This window comes from Coregonus clupeaformis, unplaced genomic scaffold, assembly GCF_020615455.1.
Source record: "Coregonus clupeaformis isolate EN_2021a unplaced genomic scaffold, ASM2061545v1 scaf0312, whole genome shotgun sequence".
Taxonomy (NCBI): domain Eukaryota; kingdom Metazoa; phylum Chordata; class Actinopteri; order Salmoniformes; family Salmonidae; genus Coregonus; species Coregonus clupeaformis.
The window spans coordinates 170,309-195,074 of record NW_025533767.1 but is presented as its reverse complement, the minus strand read 5'-3'; positions in this window follow the sequence as shown (position 1 = coordinate 195,074).

Here is a 24,766-nt window from a genome sequence, read left to right as displayed (position 1 = left end):
GGCCGCCAGGTGGCGTCCGTAGAGGGGGGGTACTGTTAGGCCTACTGCTGCTAGGTAGCTCTCTCTCTGCTCTCTCCCTCCCCTCTGTCTGTCCTTGATTGCAGGAGTGAAGTCTGGTGTGCGGGAGTCAGGGTTCCAGCTGCAGCTCATTCACCATAATCACCTCAGCCTTTAAGACCCGGTCAAACTTACCACTCATCGTCAGATCATAGTCAAGACGACCATATATTTGGAACCTGACTCCTGCCTCCGCTTCACTCCTGCCACCACCATCCTGCTCTCCACTACCGGACCTCTCTTTTGGACTCACCACGGACACTAGGACATTACGGTACCACACCTGCCCTGACCTGGATCTGTTACCCTCCCTGTAACCTGGACTTGCTCTTCCCCTATTATTGGAAACCTGGACTATTGAACATTTTAAATAAACCTGTTAAACCTTCTCTGGCTTGGTGTACTTGTCTGCATTTGGGTTCTAATACTGGTAAATCATAACAGTATGATCTGACCATCATGAACCCAGCAGACAGTAGCTTGGATACCACCCCAGAGTGCACTCAAATTTGGACTGCCATAGCCAATCAGGGCATTTTACTTGGCCAACATGATACCCTGTTTAAGACGATTGCTGAGGACAGTCAGGTGCTGCTTAATCAGGTTCAATTACTCACCAATCAAGTGTCTGCCCTTACTACCCCTTCAGCCCAGATCAGAGAGCCTTTTGTTCCTGCTCCAGAGCGCTATGACGGGAACATGGGAACCTGTGGCGATTTTTTGACTCAATGCTCGTTAGTGTTTGAACAACAGCCCCTCACCTACGCCTCAGAAAGAGCCCGTATTGCCTACCTTATCAACTCTACTAGCGGTTCCGCTCGTGCCTGGGGATCCGCGGTCTGGGAGAGTCAGTCGGACATTTGCAACGCTTACGTTGCCTTCACCACTGAGATGAGGAAGGTTTTTGACCACCCCGTACGAGGCAAGGAGGCTGCGAAACGGTTGTTTTCTCTTCGGCAGGGGGCTCGCAGTGTGGCGGAGATGGCAGTGGAGTTTCGGACTTTAGCAGCAGTGAGTGGTTGGAATGACGAGGCATTACAAGGAGTGTTCATCAATGCTTTGTCTGAGACTTTAAAAGATGAATTGGTGTCATATGATGAATCGCCTACGCTGGATAATCTTATTTCACTCACCATCAGGTTGGATAATCGGATTCGGGAGCGCCGCCGGGAGAGGAGTGTTAGTTCCAAGCAACCTGTCTGTCATCAACAAACTCCTCCCCGCATCTTCCCTACGGAGAAAGCCGTGTCTTCCCGAGTCGATACGAGGAGCACTGAACCCGAAGCCATGGAGGTGGGTCGTGCACGGTTGTCCTCAGAGGAGCGTGCACGTCGCATTCAGGCTCGGGTCTGCCTGTATTGTGGAGAAGCTGGTCATTTCGTTCCTTCCTGCCCAGTTCGTCCGGGAAAAGGGCCGGCTCATCATTAATGGGAGAAGTTTTGGTGAGCCGAGCAGCGGATTCTTCCTCTTCTCCCCGCATTCTGCTCCAGGCATCCCTCCAGTGGCAGTTCCAGAATCTCTCTGTTAGTGCGCTGATTGACTCTGGTGCAGACGAAAGCTTTTGGATAGAGAGTGGGCTCAACAAATGGATTTGGAGACTGTTCCTATGGACTGTCCGCTGCAGGCTAAGGGTCTGAATGGACAATTGTTGACCCATATTACCCATCAGACTGTTCCTGTTTGTCTTAGAGTGTCGGGAAATCATCAGGAGAACATTCAATTCCATATTATCGACTGCCCACAGACCCCTCTGGTCCTTGGTATCCCCTGGCTCATAAGACACAATCCACACATTGATTGGGTGACAGGTAGAATTGTTTCATGGAGCACATTTTGTCATGTGAATTGTTTGTGTTCTGCTCTGACTCCTGCCAGTACTGTGCCTCGACCTCCACTGGAGTCCATGGATCTTTCTAATGTTCCTGACGTGTATCATGACCTGGCATCCGTTTTCTGCAAACACAGAGCTACTTCTCTTCCTCCTCACCGGCCTTACGACTGTGCCATTGACCTCCAGCCAGGAGCCCCGCTCCCCCAGCAGTCGCCTGTACAATCTCTCCCGGCCGGAGACGGAGGCTATGGAGAACTACATTCGGGACTCCTTGGCGGCAGGTATTATGCGTCCTTCCTCGTCACCTGTAGGAGCGGGATTATTTTTTGTTGCTAAGAAGGATAAGACCCTCAGACCCTGTATTGATTACCGTGGACTTAACAACATCACCATTAAGAACAAGTATTCTCTGCCTTTGATTAATTCTGCTTTTCCCCTCCTTCATGGTGCTACCATCTTTACGAAACTGGATCTACGAAATGCGTATCACCTGGTGCGCATTCGTAAAGGTGATGAATGGAAGACTGCCTTCAACACACCCTTGGGACATTTTGAGTATCTGGTTATGCCTTTTGGGTTGTCTAATGCCCCTGCTGTTTTTCAGGCACTAGTCAATGATGTCCTTCGGGACATGTTGAATCGGTTTGTTTTTGTCTATCTGGATGATATCTTGATTTTCTCAGAGTCCTCCCAGGAACATGAACTGCATGTGCGCCAGGTGTTGCAAAGGTTGTTGGAGAACAAACTGTTTGTGAAGATGGAGAAATGTGAATTTCATGTGTCTGAGACCTCTTTTTGGGGTTACATCATCGCTCAGGGGGAGTTGCGGATGGACCCAGCTAAGATCTCTGCTGTCACGGACTGGCCAGCCCCCTCTACCCGCAAACAACTTCAACGATTTCTGGGGTTTGCGAACTTCTATAGGAGGTTCATCAAGGACTACAGCCGCATTGCGGCGCCACTCACCGCTCTCACCTCCATCTCACGACCGTTCGCTTGGAATGAAGGGGGCCCGAATCAGCGTTCGAAGAACTGAAACATCGCTTCGCCTCGGCTCCCATTCTGATGCAGCCGGACCCCGACCGCCAGTTTGTCGTGGAGGTGGATGCATCCGACACTGGGGTAGGTGCGGTGTTGTCACAGCGTTCTCCTGAAGATAACAAACTGCATCCCTGTGCTTTTCTCTCAAGGAAACTTTCTCAGGCAGAGAGGAATTATGATGTTGGCAATCGTGAACTGCTCGCCGTTAAGCTGGCTCTCGAGGAGTGGCGACATTGGTTGGAGGGGGCGGAACAACCCTTCATCGTTTGGACGGATCATAAGAATCTGGCTTACCTCCAGTCAGCGAAGCAGCTCAACCCCCGTCAAGCCAGGTGGGCACTATTTTTTGGGAGATTCAATTTTTCTCTGTCTTACCGTCCTGGGTCACGCAACGTCAAGCCTGACGCCCTGTCTCGTGTTCATTCGGCTGTTGATACTGGTAGTAACCCTGAACCCATTTTGCCTCCTACCTGCAGTATTGCGGTCGTCACATGTGACATCGAGGGGATTGTTAGACAGGCTCAACATCATCAAGCTGACCCTGGGAGGGGTCCTCCTAACCGGATGTTTGTCCCTGAGTCTGCTCGCTCCCAGGTACTTCAGTGGGCTCACTCGTCTCCCCTTACCTGTCACCCTGGAGTTTCGCGGACCCTTGACTTTGTGCGACGGAAGTTCTGGTGGGCCACGATGGAGGCGGACACTCGAGCCTTCATTGCTGCTTGTACGGTATGTGCACGAAGTAAGAACTCCACCCAGGCCAGCGCTGGTCATCTACGACCACTACCTATACCCAGCCGGCCCTGGTCGCATATCGCTATGGATTTTGTCACTGGACTTCCCCCCTCGTCTGGAAAGACTGTAATTCTTACGGTGATTGATCGTTTTTCTAAGTTCGCTCATTTTTTGGCCCTACCTAAACTGCCCACTGCCAGAGAGACGGCTGATATTTTGGTTGAACATGTGTTCCGCTCTCATGGTCTACCCACAGATATTGTCTCTGACAGGGGTCCCCAGTTTGTCTCCCATGTGTGGAAAGCTTTCTGTAAAGCTTTGGGCATTACATCCAGCCTGTCCTCTGGATATCACCCCCAGACCAACGGGCAAGCCGAGAGAGCGAACCAGGAGATGGAGACCGCTCTTCGCTGTGTCACAGGGTCTAACCCTGGGTCATGGAGCTCCATGCTCCCCTGGGTGGAATATGCTCATAACACCTTGACTAACGCTTCCTCTGGTTTGTCTCCTTTTCTGTGTGCTCTGGGTTATCAACCTCCCTGTTCCCTTCTCAAGAGAGGGAACTGGCGGTACCCTCGGTGCAGTCCCACATGCGCCGCTGCTTCAAGGTCTGGAGGAAGGCCAGGGTAGCTCTGTCCCGAGCTTCGGCGTACATGCAGAGGCAAGCCAACCGTCACCGGTCCCAGGCTCCCGGTTACTCTCCTGGTCAAGAGGTATGGCTGAAGTCACGGGACCTTCCATTGAAGGTGGAGTCTAAGAAGATGGCGCCTCGTTTTATAGGACCGTTCAAGATACTGTCTATTGTTAACCCCCTGCGCGGTTAAGCTACAGCTTCCTGCCTCCCTACGGGTTCATTCCACCTTTCATGTTTCCCAGATTAAGCCTGTGTCGGTTAGCCCTCTGTGCCCGCCCTCTCGTCCCCCTCCTCCGCCCAGGATCGTGGGTGGGGGTCCGGTCTACACTGTCCGGCGACTTCTGGATGTTCGCCGCCGGGGTCGTGGTTTCCAGTACCTGGTGGATTGGGAGGGTTATGGTCCTGAGGAACGTTCCTGGGTGCCCAGGAGCTTCATTGTGGATCCTGCTCTGGTCCGAGAGTTTCATAGGTTACATCCCGATAAACCCCGTCGGCCGCCAGGTGGCGTCCGTAGAGGGGGGGTACTGTTAGGCCTACTGCTGCTAGGTAGCTCTCTCTCTGCTCTCTCCCTCCCCTCTGTCTGTCCTTGATTGCAGGAGTGAAGTCTGGTGTGCGGGAGTCAGGGTTCCAGCTGCAGCTCATTCACCATAATCACCTCAGCCTTTAAGACCCGGTCAAACTTACCACTCATCGTCAGATCATAGTCAAGACGACCATATATTTGGAACCTGACTCCTGCCTCCGCTTCACTCCTGCCACCACCATCCTGCTCTCCACTACCGGACCTCTCTTTTGGACTCACCACGGACACTAGGACATTACGGTACCACACCTGCCCTGACCTGGATCTGTTACCCTCCCTGTAACCTGGACTTGCTCTTCCCCTATTATTGGAAACCTGGACTATTGAACATTTTAAATAAACCTGTTAAACCTTCTCTGGCTTGGTGTACTTGTCTGCATTTGGGTTCTAATACTGGTAAATCATAACAATGACAAGGTTGTTCTGCAAGATGAACACATGAATTACCTTCAACTTATCACACTGTACACTTAAAGAAAGAATACAGACTTATGATCAGGTGTGTGTGATTAATGACATTATCATTTATTCCTGTAGCTTTACTCACTGAGATTTGTAAGACTCCCACTAAGAAAATCTCTCTGTCTGTAGCTGGTCTCTCTCTTTAGTCGGGGTGTTTTAACTGGTCTGTAGCTGGTCCAGAACAATCTGGTTCAAGTTATTGCTGGTATTGAAGTGATCAATCACATAATGGAAAATAAATATTAATTTTCATGATGATTTTATAATTATTTTAGGACATGTCCCTCTGCACAGTTGACATGGTAGCTAAGGTGAGCTGTGTTAAGGTGAGTTCAGAGGTGTGGCCTCATTGGTCTAGCCAATCTATCCAGAGTTTGGGTTTATTTGCATACTGATGTGATTCTGCCGTAGAAATGCCATGTATCCAGCTCCAGCTACCTCCAACTTATGCTGGGTGACAGACAGAAAGCCTGTTAATGGCAGCATTATGGGGAAGACTGGACCTGAACCAAACAAGTACTTTTGGGAGTCAGGGAAAAGGTATGGAGCAAAAATTACATGATTTTCTTTAGGAATGTAGTGAAGTAAAAGTTGTCAAAAATATAAATAGTAAAGTACAAAACCCCCCCAAAACTACTTAAGTAGTATTTAAAAGTATTTTTTACATAAGTACTTTATACCACTGTGGGTGACCGACAGAAAGCCTGTTGATCCCAGCATTATTGGGAAGTTAGGACCTGACCAGTCGAGGTCACTAACAGACCTGCTATATTCAGTTCTAATGTTGGCTTAGTACACTCTGGAATGTTTCCTCCAATCTCCATGTCAAACATACAAAGAGAAGCTATTGAAGTGTGAAGGAGCTGGTGGCTTCCAGGCAAGTGTCTGAGGGAGAGCTGTCTGGCCCATTCGGCTGGACTAGATATTCCATGTATCCAACTCCAGCTACCTCCAACTTATGCTGGGTGACAGAAAGAAAGCCTGAGAGTCTGATGCACCCGTGCGTCAATCTAAGTAACGTAATACAAAAATCCCCATCAAAATCCATCAGTTTAACTTAGAGATTGGCTGCGTCTCAATCCACCGCATCCGCTTATGTCAGCCTTCCGCATCTGCGGTGGAAGGTGGCAGAGCTACAGCGGTGTTTGTCAGACCATGAGACATCCCGAAAATCGCTCTTCTCACGAAAACGTCTGTAGGGTCCGAACGGTTTGACCGACAAACTATTATGACCCAACTATGGAAAGGGATATTCAAGGCTTGTATTCTCCAATGTATTTTGAGAAGGAGGCGAAGAGAGAGAGGATGCGAGGAGGAATTGAGGAAAGATTAATTGAGAAAGAGACCATTGGCGAGTCTTTAATAATCCTATTTAACCACTATGGTGAGTTTATCGCTCACTTTAACCACTACAGTGCCTTCAGAAAATATTCATACCCCTTGACTTATTAAAAATGCTGTTGTGTTACAGCTTGAATTTAAAATTTATTAAATTGATATTTTTTTCTCACCCCTCTACCCACAGTACCCCACAGTGACTAAGTGAAATCATGTTTTTAGAAATTTGAGCAAATTTTTTGAAAATGAAATATATATATACGTATATCTAATTTACATAAGTATTCACACCCCTGAGTTAATACTTTGTAGAAGGACTTTTGGCAGTGATTACAGCTGTTAGTCTTTCCACACCTGGATTGTGCAACATTTGTCCATTATTCTTTTCAAAATTCTTCAAGCTCTGTCAAATCGGTGGTTGATCATTGCCATAGATGGTCAAGTAGATTTAAGTCAAAACTGTAACTCGGCCACTCAGGGACTGTCTTCTTGGTATGCAACTCCAGTGTAGATTTGGCCTTGTGTTTTAGGTTATTTTCTTGCTGATAGGTGAATTCATCTCCCAGTGTCTGGTGCAACGCAGACAGAACCAGGTTTTCCTCTAGGATTTTTCCTGTGCTTAGCTCTATTCCGTTTATTTTTTATCCTGAAAAACTCCCCACTCCTAAAACGATTACAAGCATACCCATAACATGATGCAGCCACCACTATGCTTGAAAATATGGAGTTTGGTACTCTGTGATGTGTTGTATTGGATTTGCCCCAAACATAACAAACATAACACTTTGTATTCAGGACCAAAAGTTAATTGCTTTGCCACAGTTTTTGCAGTATTACTTTAGTGCCTTGTTACAAACAGGATGCATGTTTTGAAATATTTGTTATTATGTACAGGCTTCCTTCTTTTCACTCTGTCAATCAGTTTAGTAACTACGATGTTGTTGATCCATCCTCAGTTTTCTCCTTTCACAGACATTCAACTCTGTAACTGTTTTAATGTCACCATTGGCCTCAGGGTTTTCTTCCTCTCCGGCAACTGAGTTAGGAAGGACACCTATATCTTTGTAGTGACTGTGGGTATTGATACACCATCCAAAGTGTAATTAATAACTTCACCATGCTCAAAGGTATATTTAATACCTGCTTTATTTTATTTTCTTACCCATCTACCAATCAATGCCCTTCTTTGCGAGGCATTGGAAAACCTCCCTGGTCTTTGTGGTTTAATCTGTGTTTGAAATTCACTGCTCGACAGAGGGACCTTACAGATAATCGTACATGTGGGGTACAGAGATGAGGAAGTCATTCAAAAATGTTCATGTTAATTAAACACTAGTATTTAACACAGAGTTAGTCTATGCAACTTATTATGTGTCAAGGTTAAGCAAATTTTTTTCTCCTGAACTTATTTAGGCTTGCCATAACAAAGGGGTTGAATACTTACTGACTCAATACATTTCAACTTGAAATCTTTTATTAATTTGTTTTAAAAAATTGAAAAACATATTTCCACTTTGACATTATGGGTTATTGTGTGTAGGCCAGTGACAATAAAATCTCAATTTAATCCATTTTAAATTAATGCTGTAACACAAAAAAATGTGGAAAAAGTCAAGGGGTGTGAATACTTTCTGAAGGCACTGTAGTTGGCATCATGACGTTCAGAACGACCATCAACATGATAACTACGAGAGAGCGAGAGATAACTATATCTCACATATCCAGCATCTGTTATATGAACATGGATAGTCCTGCCATGTTCCTTGGCCTGATAACCTGTGTTCGAACAACACACAATACTCACGTACACCACCACTAGGATCTCCTCTCTCCCAATACCAATAGTAGAAACAACAGAGTTAGACTGGCCTCTCTCTCAGAACCTAGAGTATGAACAATGCAGAGAATCAGTCCTACTCCTTACACTGTGGTCAGCGTTATTAGAGCAGTAGTCTCTTACCTTGGGGTGGTCAGTGTTATTAGAGCAGTAGTATATTACCTTGGGGTGGTCAGTGTTATTATAGAGCAGTAGTCTCTTACCTTTGGGTGGTCAGTGGTGTTCCGTCCACCCATTTCCAGGTCCCCTCAGTAACAGAGTCAGTCAGACCAATCCAGACATGACTGACTGTTTTAAGCCTATTGATTAATGTCTGTTGTTGTGATAGAAAACAACATTATTAATTCTCTCTCTCTCTCTCTCTCTCTCTCTCTCTCTCTCTCTCTCTCTCTCTCTCTCTCTCTCTCTCTCTCTCTCTCTCTCTCTCTCTCTCTCTCTCTCTCTCTCTCTCCCCCTCACTCTCTCTCTCTCTCTCTCTCTCTCTCTCTCACCTGTTCCTTATCACTGTTTACGATGACCAGGTCTGCTCCTCTCTCCAGACAGTTCTGTCTGCTCTCCCTCCAGGTTTTAGTCTCAGTAGAGATGAAGTACCAACTGGATCCAAACTTCTGCCAGCCTTCAGGATAGGTTTGTTCTACAAGACAAACACATGAATTTCCATCTTCTTATTCTGCACCTATTATTGAAGAATAAAAATACCAGTTGACTGCATATTAGGAATGTGATGTTATGATCATTTATTAGGTGAACTCACTCAGATTAGAGAACTTTCTCTTGAGATCATCTCTCTCCTTTTGTATCTGGTGTCTCTCTTTAGTCAGGTTGTTGTAACTGGTCTGTAGCTGGTCTCTCTCTGCAGTCACTTTGGTGATGCCTCTGTTATCTAGAAAGGATTGATACATATACTGTAATTACTGGTGAAAAGGCAATTTCTTACTGCTACTGTAAGTGGCAGGCTTTAGAAACTGAAGGTCTATACAGTCTGCTAAAAGTGGACAGAATATCTTGGATGTGTTTTGCTAGTTCCTTGAACATGTCTAACAGAGGAGGAATTTAGTTACACAGATAACAACATTCATCTGAATATAGGACCTTATAGTGAAAGTCTGATATAGTGTAATGATTAGATAACAATACACTCACAGACTGGTCTCAGGGAGATGTTGAGAGTGACTTGTAGAACACACAGCATCCCAAAGCTCACAGCAACCATCCTGTAGTCTTCTCCCTGGATCCTCAGGTCCTGAGGAAAGACACTCTAATGTGAGAACACACATACACAACGTACCCATTCACACATACCCACACACGCACACTCACACACTTTTTTGTCTATTTTGTATATATTTCTCAATTTTTACTTTCATTCTTTAACTAAATATACTTTCCTGCAACCCGCCTCACCCAACGTGGAAAGGATTCTATTATTTCTTTATAACTTTCATCAAGAACCGTAAGCTGAAACGAGTGTAGCCGCAATCTGAATGGCTACCTGCTATTAGTCACCGTTAGCGTTTTCACCACTGTCCATGGCCTACACTATCCACCAGCCAGCTCTAGCTCTAGCCTGGACAATTCGTCGGCCAGTCTGCACAGCTAGCTATCGACCCAGCGTGCTATCGACCCAGAGTTTGTTGGACTTTCTGCCGGAATCACTGGACCCTAGCGCCGGATCATCACAACCAGCTAGCTAGCTGCAACCTGTTGTTGGCTGATTACCATTGCCCTATAGCAAGCACCAGTTAGCCTTGAGCTAGCCTCAGGCCCATCTCCCGGCTATCTACCTCTCTGTCAACCGGACGGGACCTCCTAGTGTTGACACTGAGCCCCGCCAATCCAACACGACTGGTTTGTCGACTAAATAGTCTGATGTGGTTTCAACAGGCTGCGTTGCGACGACCACGAAGATCCATCTGCCAGCCCCGGCCCGCTAGCACACGCAAACTACAACTGTGCTCCCTGCTAGCTGTGCTGAAGCACCAATTTGAACTGCTCTCGGACTCACATATTGCTGTTCACTGGACCTTATGATCACTCAGCTGCACAGCTGATGCCTGCTGGACTGTTCCTTTACACGGTACCCTGTCCTGTTTATTCTGTTTAGTCTTAGCCCAAACGTTATCGCTATTTCCAGTTGTGTCTTAGCTCTCTCTAATAACACCTGTGACTGCTTTATGCCTCTCTCCCATGTCAATTATGCCTTGCCTATTGCTGTTTGGGTTAGTTCTTATTATACAATTTCACTGTAGAACCCCTAGTCCCTCTCAAACTGCCTCATATAGTTCCTTTGTTCCACCCCCCATACACGCCGAGACCGGCTCAATCGATGCCTCCAATGACGCTATCTATTTCATTGTTACCCAACGCTTAGGGTTACCTGAACTGTACTCATATCCTTCCATATCCTTTTCTGTACATAATGCCCTGAATCTTTTCTACAACGCCCGGAGAACTGCCCCCTTTATTCTATGTACCCAACGCACTAGAAGACCAGTTCTTAAAGCCTTTAGTCGTATCCTTATTCTAGTCCTCCCCTGTTCCTCTGGTGATGTAGAGGCTAACCCAGGCCCTGCAGCCCCCAGTATCACTCCTACTCCCCAGGAGCTATCATTTGTTGACTTCTGTAACCGTAAAAGTATTGGTTTTCTGCACATAAATATCAGAAGCCTCCTTCCTAAGTTTGAGTTATTCACTGCGTTAGCACACTCCGCCAACCCTGATGTTCTAGCAGTGTCTGAATCCTGGCTTAGGAAGGCCACCAAAAATTCTGAAATTTCAATCCCCAACTATAACATTTTCCGTCTAGATAGAACTGCCAAAGGTGGTGGAGTTGCAATCTACTGTAGAGATAGCCTGCAGAGCTCCATCATACTATCCAGGTCTGTGCCCAAACAGTTTGAGCTTCTACTTCTAAAAATCCACCTTTCCAGAAATAAATCTCTCACTATTGCCGCTTGCTACAGACCCCCCTCAGCCCCCAGCTGTGCCCTGGACACCATATGTGAATTGATTGCCCCCATCTATCCTCAGAGTTCGTACTGCTTGGTGACCTAAATTGGGATATGCTTAACACCCCGGCCATCCTACAATCTAAACTAGATGCCCTCAATCTCACACAAATTATCAACGAACCTACCAGGTACAACCCTAAATCCGTAAACATGGGTACCCTCATAGATATCATCCTGACTATCTTACCCTCTAAATACACCTCCGCTGTCTTCAACCAGGATCTCAGCGATCACTGCCTTATTGCCTGCGTCCGTAACGGGTCTGCGGTCAAACGACCACCCCTCATCACTGTCAAACGCTCCCAAAAACACTTCAGCGAGCAGGCCTTCCTAATTGACCTGGCCCAGGTATCCTGGATGGATATAGATCTCATTCCGTCAGTAGAGGATGCCTGGTTGTTCTTTAAAAGTAATTTCCTCTCAATCTTAAATATACATGCCCCATTCAAAAAATACAGAACTAAGAACAGATATAGCCCCTGGTTCTCCTCAGACTTGACTGCCCTTGACCAGCACAAAAACATCCTGTGGCGTACTGCATTAGCATCAAATAGCCCCCGCTATATGCAACTTTTCAGGGAAGTTAGGAACCAATATACACAAGCAGTTAGGAAAGCAAAGGCTACCTTTTTCAAACAGAAATTTGCATCCTGTAGCACTAACTCCAAAAAGTTTTGGGACACTGTAAAGTCCATGGAAAATAAGAGCACTTCCTCCCAGCTGCCCACTGCACTGAGGCTAGGAAACACTATCACCACCGATAAATCTACAATAATCGAGAATTTCAACAAGCATTTTGCTACGGCTGGCCATGCTTTCCACCTGGCTACCACTACCCCGACCACCAGCTCTGCACCCTCCGCTGCAACTTGCCCATGCCCCCCCCCGCTTCTCCTTCACACAAATGCAGACAGCTGATGTTCTAAAAGAGCTGCAAAATCTGGACCCCTACAAATCATCTGGGCTAGACAATCTGGACCCTTTCTTTCTAAAACTAGCCGCCAATTGTCGCAACCCCTATTACTAGCCTGTTCAACCTCTCTTTCGTAACGTCTGAGATCCCCAGAGATTGGAAAGCTGCCGCGGTCATCCCCCTCTTCAAAGGGGGTGACACTCTAGATCCAAACTGTTACAGACCCTTATCCATCCTGCCCTGCCTTTCAAAAGTTTTTGAAAGCCAAGTCAACAAACAGATCACCGACCATTTCGAATCCCACCGTACCTTCTCCGCTATGCAATCCGGTTTCCGAGCTGGTCATGGGTGCACTTCAGCCACGCTCAAGGTCCTAAACGATATTATAACCGCGATCGATAATAGACAGTACTGTGCAGCCGTTTTCATTGACCTGGCCAAGGCTTTCGACTCTGTCAACCACCGCATTCTTATTGGCAGACTAAATAGCCTTGGCTTCGCAAATGACTGCCTCGCCTGGTTCACCAAATACTTCTCAGATAGAGTTCAATGTGTCAAATCAGAGGGCCTGTTGTCTGGACCTATGGCAGTCTCTATGGGGGTGCCACAGGGTTCAATTCTTGGGCCGACTCTTTTCTCTGTGTATATCAATGACGTCGCTCTTGCTGCTGGTGACTCTCAGATCCACCTCTACGCAGACGACACCATTTTGTATACATCTGGCCCTTCATTGGACACTGTGTTAACAAACCTCCAAACGAGCTTCAATTCCATACAACACTCCTTCAGTAGCCTCCAACTGCTCTTAAACACTAGTAAAACTAAATGCATGCTCTTCAACCGAACGCTGCTTGCACCCGCCCACCCGACTAGAATCACTACTCTCGACGGGTCTGACCTAGAGTATGTGGACAACTACAAATATCTAGGTGTCTGGTTAGACTGTAAACTCTCCTTCCAGACTCACATTAAGAATCTCCAATCCAAAGTTAAATCTAGAATCGGTTTCCTATTTCGCAACAAAGCCTCCTTCACTCATGCTGCCAAACATGCCCTCGTAAAACTGACTATCCTACCGATCCTTGACTTCGGCGATGTCATTTACAAAATAGCCTCCAACACTCTACTCAGCAAATTGGATGTAGCCTATCACAGTGCCATCCGTTTTGTCTCCAAAGCCCCATATAATACCCACCACTGTGACCTGTACGCTCTTGTTGGCTGGTCCTCACTACATATTCGTCGCCAAACCCACTGGCTCCAGGCCATCTATAAATCACTGCTAGGCAAATCCCCGCCTTATCTTAGCTCATTGGTCACCATAGCAACACCCACCCGTAGTCTGCGCTCCAGCGGGTATATCTCACTGGTCATCCCCAAAGCCAACACCTCCTTTGGCCGCAATTCCTTCCAGTTCTCTGCTGCCAATGACTGGAACAAATTGCAAAAATCTCTGAAGCTGGAGACACTTATCTCCCTCACTAACTTTAAGCATCAGTTGTCAGAGCACCTTACCGATCACTGCACCTGTACACAGCCCATCTGAAATTAGCCCGCCAACTACCTCATCCCTATATTGTTATTTATTTTGCTCATTTGTACCCCAGTATCTCTATTTGCACATCATCTCTTGCACATCTATCATTCCAGTGTTAATACTAATTGTAATTATTTTGCACCTTAGCCTATTTTATTGCCTTACATCCATAACTTGCTAAATTTGCACACACTGTATATTATATGTATTTCTGTTGTATTTTTGACTTTGTTTTGTTTTACCCCATATGTAACTCTGTGTTATTTTATTTTATTTTATTTATTGTTGTTTTTATCGCACTGCTTTGCTTTATCTTGGCCAGGTCGCAGTTGTAAATGAGAACTTGTTCTCAACTGGTTTACCTGGTTAAATAAAGGTGAAATAAATAAAATAAATAAATAAATAAATAAATAAAAACAAACAAACACACGTAGAAGAGGGTGGTGTTGGTCCATGACCAGCTACAAGAGGACTGTTTCTCAATGTTGTTTTAGAGGAGGTTACCATATCAGTATGACATGTTAGAAGCACATAATTACATTAATACATCTAAATACACTGAAAACATACAGCTATTTGCATATTACATTCAAGGTAAAATCATTATAAAAAACTTCCACTGGGACTTGCTATCAATTATCATTTTTCAGTGTTTTTGTGTCATGTGTAAGTCTTTGTCTTTGTGTGTGTGTGTGTGTGTGTGTGTGTGTGTGTGTGTGTGTGTGTGTGTGTGTGTATGTGACTTGAGATTTCTATAGTTTTAATTATACTTTGTGGAAAGTAAAACATTTTCCGGGGGAAGAAATAGTTTCTTTGGAGGTCACTATAACTTTTTGAATACAGAACCCAAAAATTACAACTCTTTAAAACTGTTTGAATACAGATCTGAGAAAGCAACCACTCAGTCGGGGTCTCAACTTTGTAGAGAATACACAATGGGAATACACAATGGGAATACACAATGGGCAATTTGGAAATTTGGTTGTGCATCAGCAGTTTTTCTCTTGTTATGTCAGTCACTGACAATCACTCTATTAGCCTTGTCAGCTAACCATTTTTAGATTGTCAGTTAGTCTAGCCAGCTATCTAAACTCTTTGCAATCATGGCCGAATACCGACCGGGCACATAGGATGTGTTCCCAGGGGCCCTGGCCTCCAGGGGATCCCCATTTACTTATTTTGTCACTCTCACTCATATATCATTAACATGTCATAAGTCTTGACAAAATGTGTAGAATTGCAGGAAATGTGCTTTAAAAATGCAAAAATGTCTCTCCAGTCCATGGCAAAATGATTAGAATAGCAGAAAGCTTGCTTTAAAACGGCAACATTTTCTCTACTCCTTATGGCAAAATGTGTAAAATGTCAGGAAATTAACTTTAAAAATAAAAGGTATTGACTATTAGCTTTTCCGCGTTATTTGTAATTTATTTTGTACATAATGTTTCTGCCATAGTCTCTTATAACCAAAAAGAGCTTCTGGATATCAGGACAGCGATTACTCACCTCGTATTGGACGAAGATTTTTTCTTCAACAAGGCGGCCGCGAAAGATATCCCACAGACACCCGACAAGGCCCAAATCCCCATCATTCGCATGAGGAAGAGACGGAAATATCATGGACGTAGGTCGGGGTGCCTTGTAAGGATCCGACGGCGAGCGAGTAAACTGCCTCTGCCATCAATCCTATTAGCCAATCTTCAATCATTAGAGAACAAATTGGATGATTTAAGATTACGGTTATCCTACCAACGGGACATTAAAAACTGTAACATCTTATGTTTCACGGAGTCGTGAATGAACGACGAAATGGACAACATACAGCTAGCGGGCTATACGCTACATCGGCAGGATAGAATGGCTGACTCCGGTAAGACAAGGGGTGGCGGTCTGTGTTTATTTGTAAACAACAGCTGGTGCACAAAATCAAATACTAAGGAAGTCTCGAGGTTTTGCTCGCCTGAGGTAGAGTATCTTATGATAAGCTGTAGACCACACTATTTACCAAGAGAGTTTTCATCTATATTTTTCATAGCTGTCTATTTACCACCACAAACCAATGCTGGCACTAAGATTGCACTGAATGAGCTGTATAAGGCCATAAGCAGACAGGAAACCGCTCATCCAGAGGCAGTGCTCCTAGTGGCCGGGGACTTTAATGCAGGGAAACTTAAATCCGTTCTACCTAATTTCTACCAGCATGTTAAATGTGCAACCAGAGGAAAAACAACTCTAGACTACCTTTACTCCACACACAGAGACGCATACAAAGCTCTCCCTCGCCCTCCATTTGGCAAATCTGACCATAACTCTATCCTCCTGATTCCTGCTTATAAGCAAAAACTAAAGCAGGAAGCACCAGTGACTCGGTTAATAAAAATGTGGTCAGATGACGCAGATACTAAGCTACAGGACTGTTTTGCTAGCACAGACTGGAACATGTTCCGGGATTCGTCAGATAGCATTGAGGAGTACACCACATCAAGTCACTGGCTACATCAATAAGTGCATCAATGATGTCGTCCCCACAGTGACCGTACGTACATACACCAACCAGAAGCCATGGATTACAGGAAACATCCGCACTGAGCTAAAGGGTAGAGCTGCCGCTTTCAAGGAGCGGGACTCTAACCCGGACGCTTATAAGAAATCCCGCTATGCCCTCCAACGAACCATCAAACAGGCAAAGAGTCAATACAGGGCTAAGATTGAATCGTAATACACCGGCTCTGACGCTCGTCGGATGTGGCAGGGCTTGAAAACTATTACAGACTACAAAGGGAAGCACAGCCGCAAGCTGCCCAGTGACACAAGACTTCCAGACGAGCTAAACCACTTCTATGCTCGCTTCGAGGCAAGCAACACTGAAGCATGCATGAGAGCACCAGCTGTTCCGGAGGACTATGTAATCACGCTCTCCGTAGCCGATGTGAGTAAGACTTTTAAGCAGGTCAACATTCACAAGGCCGCAGGGCCAGACGGCTTACCAGGACGTGTACTCTGAGCATATGCTGACCAACTGGCAAGTGTCTTCACTGACATTTTCAACATGTCCCTGACTGAGTCTGTAATACCAACATGTTTCAAGCAGACCACCATAGTCCCCGTACCCAAGGACACTAAGATAACCTGCCTAAATGACTACTGACCCGTAGCAGTGACGTCTGTAGCCATGAAGTGCTTTGAAAGGCTGGTCATGGCTCACATCAACACCATTATCCCAGAAACCCTAGACCCACTCCAATTTGCAAACCGCCCCAACAGATCCACAGATGATGCAATCTCTATTGCACTCCACAATGCCCTTTCCCACCTGGACAAGAGGAACACCTACGTGAGAATGCTATTCATTGACTACAGCTCAGCATTCAACACCATAGTGCCCCCCAAGCTCATCACTAAACTAAGGACCCTGGGATTAAACAACTCCCTCTGCAACTGGATCCTAGACTTCCTGATGGGCCGCCCCCAGGTGGTGAGGGTAGGCAACATCATATCCGCCACACTGACCCTCAACATGGGGTCCCTCAGGGGTGCATGCTTAGTCCCTTCCTGTTCTCTTTGTTCACCCATGACTGCGTGGCCGCGAACAACTCCAACACAATCATTATGTTTGCCGACGACACGACGGTGGTAGGCCTGATCACCTACGACGATGAGACGGCCTACAGCGAGGAGGTCGGAGACCTGGCAGTGTGGTGCCAAGATAAGTTTTGTTTTATTTCATACGATCAGTTACGAGTTTTGTAAATGTTTTCATTGTGTTTTGTTTCGAGCGCTCCATGTGAGCAATGAGCATGTTTCTGGTTTGTGAACAGGGTGCACGTTTCTTTGTACTACATAATAACAACGGGTGTGTTTTTGTGTGTCAAAAATATTGAAACATTTCTGGAATTTCTGATACTTGCTTTGTCATCACTTAACTACATTGAGATAATAAAATCTATACTGTATGTCTGCTCCATGGGCCTTGGTCAAAAGTAGAGCATTAGAAAAGGGGAGTCCCAAATGGCCCCCTATTCCATATATGGTGCACTACGTTTGAACAGAGCCCTATGGGCCCTGGTCAAGGCAACTGTGCTAATAGGGAAGCATTTGGGACTATATTGAGATTGAGGGTTGGCAGCAACAGTTTGCTCAAGCTTGCAGTCATCTCAAATATGATAAACAGGAAGCTACTGTATGATGAAATTGCCAACATTACACAATATATCTGCAGCATGACTTAAAAAGTGCAATCTGTGATTTCTATAAAAAATAAAAAATAATGATATTTCCCCATTGATTGTTGAAGAATGTAACTTATACTGTAAATGCCTCATGAGCTTAGTTTAACCGTCTAACCCCATCACGACCCAAAATATAAGCTTGTTTCACGATTAAATTGTAAACAAACAACATATAGCCTCAGATGGTTAAAACTATCATTTTGATCTCGTGGATGGTCAGTCCTTGCATACATATCTCTCTCTATGAATTTGAGAGTGGTTACATTTTTCCAGCCCCGTCCCTCAGCTGTTTACCAAAAACAGTGGCGGGGTGTTCCCTGTGTTGCTGTTTAAAAATATTATTTTCAATTGATAAGTGATAGTGTGCGTTTGTTCTGTTCAAGCTGACCACCATAGTCCCTGCGCCCAAGAATGCCAAGTTAACCTGTCTAAATGACTATCGCCCTGTAGCACTCACACCTGTAGCCATGAAATGATTTGAAAGGCTGGTCATGGCTAAGATCAACACCATCATCCCAAACACCCTGGACCCACTCCAATTCGCATAAGTGTTAGTGCGTTCATACCTGCCTACATCCGCGTGTGAGAGAGAGAAAGATAGAGATCATTCTTTGTACCTGAGAGATGGGTCTCAGTCTTCACGCTCCTTGTTGCTCTGTTCCGGTTTTCTTCAGTAACTTCGTTTAATTCAATCACCTGCTTGTTGACGTAGCTGGCCATCTTAACTAACTGTACCGAATATCAATGATTACCCCAATCAATCAATTAATCAACTAATTCAGTCTGTCTGACCTCTTATAGTGTTAACTTACTTATGATTACCTTTCTAACCGACTCGTAATGGTAATATCTACTGTATGATTCTAACTTCAATGACCAGTAGTTGAGTAGTTGCTCTGATAAGCGTATCTATTGGTACCTCTCTGATGTCTGTCTGTGGTGCACTGCAGTTGATAGAATGTTTTAAGTATCCAATCACTTTCAAGCAGGATGTAATATTTCGCAATGCCTGTTTGTGGCATTGTTCATAAGGAAGTCACGTTAAGTCTTGCACTCCGTGACTGGCCATCGATGGCCAAATAGGGTGCTTGTTTTCTATCTATGCTGTCTGTGTGTGACATCAGTGTGAGGAAATATTCAGAAGTGTGTGTAAGAAATCTGTCTGCATCTTTATCAGAGGTTTTAAAGGGGAACTTCACAGACGTGCGTGCGTTGGTGGGTGCGTGCGGGTCTGCCCTGCGAACAGTGTGTGTCCTCTAAGTTCTGTTCTGCCCTCTGCTTGTGTCCAACTGCATGTCACACTTTTTTGAAGATCCAATCAAATTCAATCAGGAAGCTGGTAGACCTCAGAGGACATTGTTCCTTTATATTTTAATCTGTGCTTTTGTTCTTCTTATTATAAAAGTGATTTATGATAACTGATCATGAAAAACTCTAGAAAAATAATGAATAAACTTATCAGAAGCCCACATGGCAAATCACATGACATGTTGCTAAGTAAAAGAGGTAGAGGGAGAGAGAGAGGTAGAGAGAGATTTTTGTAGAGCCTACATGTAATGTTACATAATGAACTGTACATCTTAACATTGACAACAGCTATTGAGTGATATATACCTACTTAGTTTTGTGTGCGTGCATGCATGAGTACATGCTTCCGTGTGTGTGTGTGTGTGTGTGTGTGTGTGTCAGCCTTTCTCTCCTACGTCTAGTTCAGAGTGCCATTCTACCAAAATATATCATCAATCTTCAGAGTTCCTTAAACAGCAGTGACTACAAAGAGCCTTTTTCACAGATCCAGCACGCTGGAATGGAACACCCATAGTCCCACCATTCTCCATGGCTTGAAAACCAGTAAGGTACCACCACACAATTCTCCACTCCTCCACCATTAGGCTCTCCACTCCTCCAATAGCTGCAGTAGAAACGACAGAGTTAGACTGGCCACTCTAGACTATGAACAACGCAGAGAATCAGTCCTACTCCTTACACTGTGGTCAGTGTTATTAGAGCAGTAGTATATTACCTTGGGGTGGTCAGTGTGGTGCCGTCCACCCATTTCCAGGCCCCCTCAGCAACAGAGTCAGTCAGACCAATCCAGATATGACTGACTGTTTTAAGCCCATTGATAAATGTCTGTTGTTGTGACAGAAAACAACGTTATTGATACAGTCTCCACCTCTCTCTCTCTCTCTCTCTCTCTCTCTCTCTCTCTCTCTCTCTCTCTCTCTCTCTCTCTCTCTCTCTCTCTCTCTCTCTCTCTCTCACCTGTTCCTCTCTCTCTCACCTGTTCCTCTCTGTTGTTTATGATCACCAGGTCTGCTCCTCTCTCCAGACAGTCCTCTCTGCTCTCCTTCCAGGTTTTAGTTTCAGTAGACAGGAAGTACCAACTGGATTCAAACTTCTGCCAGCCTTCAGGAAAGGTTTGTTCTACAAGACAAAAACAATAATTGTTATACTGCACCTATTATTGAAGAATACAAACACAAGTTGACTGCAAATTAGGCATGTGATGTTATGATCATTTATTAGGTGAACTCACTCAGATTAGAGAACTTTCTCTTGAGATCATCTCTCTCCTGTAGCGGGTCTCTCTCATTAGTCAGGGTGTTGTAACTGGTCTGTAACTGGTCTCTCTCTTTAGTCAGGTTGTTGTAACTGGTCTGTAACTGGTCTCTCTCATTAGTCAGGGTGTTGTAACTGGTCTGTAGCTGGTCTCTCTCATTAGTCAGGTGTTGTAACTGGTCTGTAGCTGGTCTCTCTCTTTAGTCAGCGTGTTGAAACTGGTCTGTAGCTGGTCTCTCTCATTAGTCAGGGTGTTGTAACTGGTCTGTAGCTGGTCTCTCTCTTTAGTCAGTGTGTTGTAACTGGTCTGTAGCTGGTCTCTCTCTTTAGTCAGCATGTTGTAACTGGTCTGTAGCTGGTCTTTCTCTTTAGTCAGGGTGTTGTAACTGGTTTGTAGCTGGTCTCTCTCTTTAGTCAGGGTGTTGTAACTGGTCTGTAGCTGGTATTTCTCTGCAGTCACATTGGTATTATATTCCATGCCTCTGTTATCTGGAAAGGATTGATACATATAGCTACTGGTTAATTCGCTCACGAAACAGTAATTCAAGAAGATCTAAATGCATATTCCCATGAAAATGATTGAGATGATTGGCATGACATTTGGACATTTCACCAGTAAAACGTGAAGAATTATCATTCAAGATTGCCATTGATGTTTGCCTACATTTAAATTAGGTATGCTTAACTTGGTGTAGGAAGGTATTAAAGATAGAACATTTTCTTGAGACAATATGGATAGAGGCAGACGTTGCAATCGGAGGATGCATTTTGTGCATATTCTATAATGATATTCAATAGGCGACATCTGCCAGTACAAACTTTGATTGAGAAATGATGACGTCCATTTAAAAGAAAATGTGTGCTCCCTTGCCTAAACAAATATCACTACACCACTCGTTACAGTGCCTCCAAAATACATGATTGACATCGGCAAAAGAGGATGGACTATCAGTTGATCATTGATGTTGATGAAGTAAATATGCTAGTCAGCTAAATCAATATTGTTTTCACTGATTGTGATTAATCTTCAACGCTCTTAAATAATAACTTCATAATATAGCCTGACCTTGCTTTCATAGACGTTCAGCTTATAAAGGCTTCATTAAGCCTTCATAGTGCCTTCATAAGCACTACATAAATGTGTTATAAAGCATCTATAAGCATATGTCATGCTTTATAAAGGGTTCTTAAACGTGGCATAACTGTGTGACATAATCACCCAAGTCAAATGTGACATAACCCACTATGTCAAATATGATATAAATATATGCTTTATAAATGGTGATATGTTTTCACATTACATCTAATCTTGTTCCCAGACATTTCAGCCCAAATGCTTGACAGTTTTGGTGGACCAACACATGAAACTTGGCTTCATTAGTTAGAGTTCATTTTAAAATCACATTTTAACAATACAACAAGCCATACCACGCAGTGCTGGGCCCATTCAGGTCTTTGACACATTCATCCACTCCCCCGCTGAAATGTTACCACTATTACATTTTGTTTACATTTTAGTCATTAAGCAGACGCTCTTATCCAGAGTGACTTATAGTTAGTTGGTGCATACATTTTCATACTGGCCCCCCGTGGGAATCGCACCCAAACCCCTGCCGTTGCAAACGCCATGCTCTACCAACTGAGCTACACAGGAGCTCAGCCCTACTCCAAATCTTTTTGGTTTTCTCACACACACACACACACACACACACACACACACACACACACACACACACACAAATGCAAGCTTTGCAGGTCCATCAAGCCATTTAAATACCTCTCACACATTTACATTTTACATTTATGTCATTTAGCAGACGCTCTTATCCAGAGCGACTTACAAATAGGTGCATTCACCCTATAGCCAGTGGGATAACCACTTTACAATATTTTTTTTATTTTTATTTTTTTAGGGTGGGGGGTAGAAGGATTACTTTATCCTATCCCAGGTATTCCTTAAAGAGGTGGGGTTTCAAATGACTCCAGAAGGTGGTGAGTGACTCCGCTGTCCTGGCGTCGTGAGGGAGCTTGTTCCACCATTGGGGTGCCAGAGCAGCGAACAGTTTTGACTGGGCTGAGCGGGAACTATGCTTCATCAGAGGAAGGGGAGCCAGCAGGCCAGAGGTGGATGAACGCAATGCCCTCGTTTGGATGTAGGGACTGATCAGAGCCTGAAGGTACAGAGGTGCCGATCCCCTCACAGCTCCATAGGCAAGCACCATGGTCTTGTAACAGATGCGAGCTTCAACTGGAAGCCAGTGGAGTGTGCGGAGGAGCGAGGTGACGTGAGAGAACTTGGGAAGGTTGAACACCAGACGGGCTGCGGCATTCTGGATGAGTTGTAGGGGTTTAATGGCACAGGCAGGGAGCCCAGCCAACAGCGAGTTGCAGTAATCCAGACGGGAGATGACAAGTGCCTGGATTAGGACCTGTGCCGCTTCCTGTGTAAGGCAGGGTCGTACTCTCCGAATGTTGTAGAGCATGAACCTGCAGGATCGGGTCACCGCCTTGATGTTAGCGGAGAACGACAGGGTGTTGTCCAGGGTCACGCCAAGGCTCTTCGCACTCTGGGAGGAGGACACAATGGAGTTGTCAACCGTGATGGCGAGATCATGGAACGGGCAGTCGTTCCCCGGGAGGAAGAGCAGCTCCGTCTTGCCAAGGTTCAGCTTGAGGTGGTGATCCGTCATCCATACTGATATGTCTGCCAGACATGCAGAGATGCGATTCGCCACCTGGATATCAGAAGGGGGAAAGGATACCTGTTCCTGGAGAGCTACCCTGGAGAGCTACCCTCCTGTAGGTTTTCGCTCCAATACTTAGTTTGAAGTGAGACATCTTTGTTCATTCATTACACATCCATAAAGTCTCTATATCGCATGATGCTGTACTTACTTTAAAGTCAGACCCCTTTGGTCATTTATAACATACTTAAATGCCATGTATCATATGACGCTGTACTTATTATCAAGTCAGACCCCTTTTGTCATTCATAACACATATATAAAGGCTGAATGATGTGAACACAAATGTATAAAAAAAAAATAATAATGATGTGAACACAAAAAAAATAATAAATAAAAATATTAATATTTAAAGAATTATCACCAAGAGCTAAAACAAATAAACATTAAAGAAATGATTAAACCATACATTTTATTTTATTTGTACATTTTTAAAACATTGTCAATACATTAAGTTTCAAAAAGTCCGGCAATGCAGTTACATTGAACATTACACAGGGCTGTGAATAGGGTAGCTTGTTCCTGAGCTGACGGATGAATGGTTCTTGCCTCTCTGGCTGCTGGAGGTACTGCATGTTGGTTCCAAGCTTCATAGTAACAACAAAGTTAGCTGGTCTTTTAGGAAATGTCCTTTTCACACCATCTGGATAAGGTCATTTCTGTGCTGCGCCAGAAATACTCTAAATGGGGAGATGGAAAACTCCATTAGATTTGTATTATTATATTCCTCTTTCATTTACAAATCTCATGACGTGACTATAAGACATGGCTGTATCTAGGGGGATTTTTATATAGCTGAGTCTGCTTGCTAGCAATTGCTGTGAAGTCACCAAAACTATTTGAAATAACGATTCAGATAGCTTTGTAATCTAACTCCATACTAAACTACTTCAAATTAATTTAAATTACAATAAATAAAGGTTAATTTACTAGTTTGTCGCTGTCCAGTGGCACCACAAGTGGGCGTTTGATTTGCAAACTCATCACACATGTGCTTACAGCACTACAGAAACACTACTAACCAAACAACAGTGCAGGGCATGTGCACTGAATTAATGGAAAACAACAGTCAAAAATCTACGCTACTTAGATTTTTCCAAGAACTGAAAAGTCGTCCCTTGATGTTGTTTAAGCATAATTGTTCACAAAGAAAATCAAATGTTGCTGTTTTTCTATTAAATAAGTGTGAAAACTGGGGGAAAACCAGAAAAAATTTGGGGGAAATGTGAAACCTGGAAAAACAAAACAGAATTTT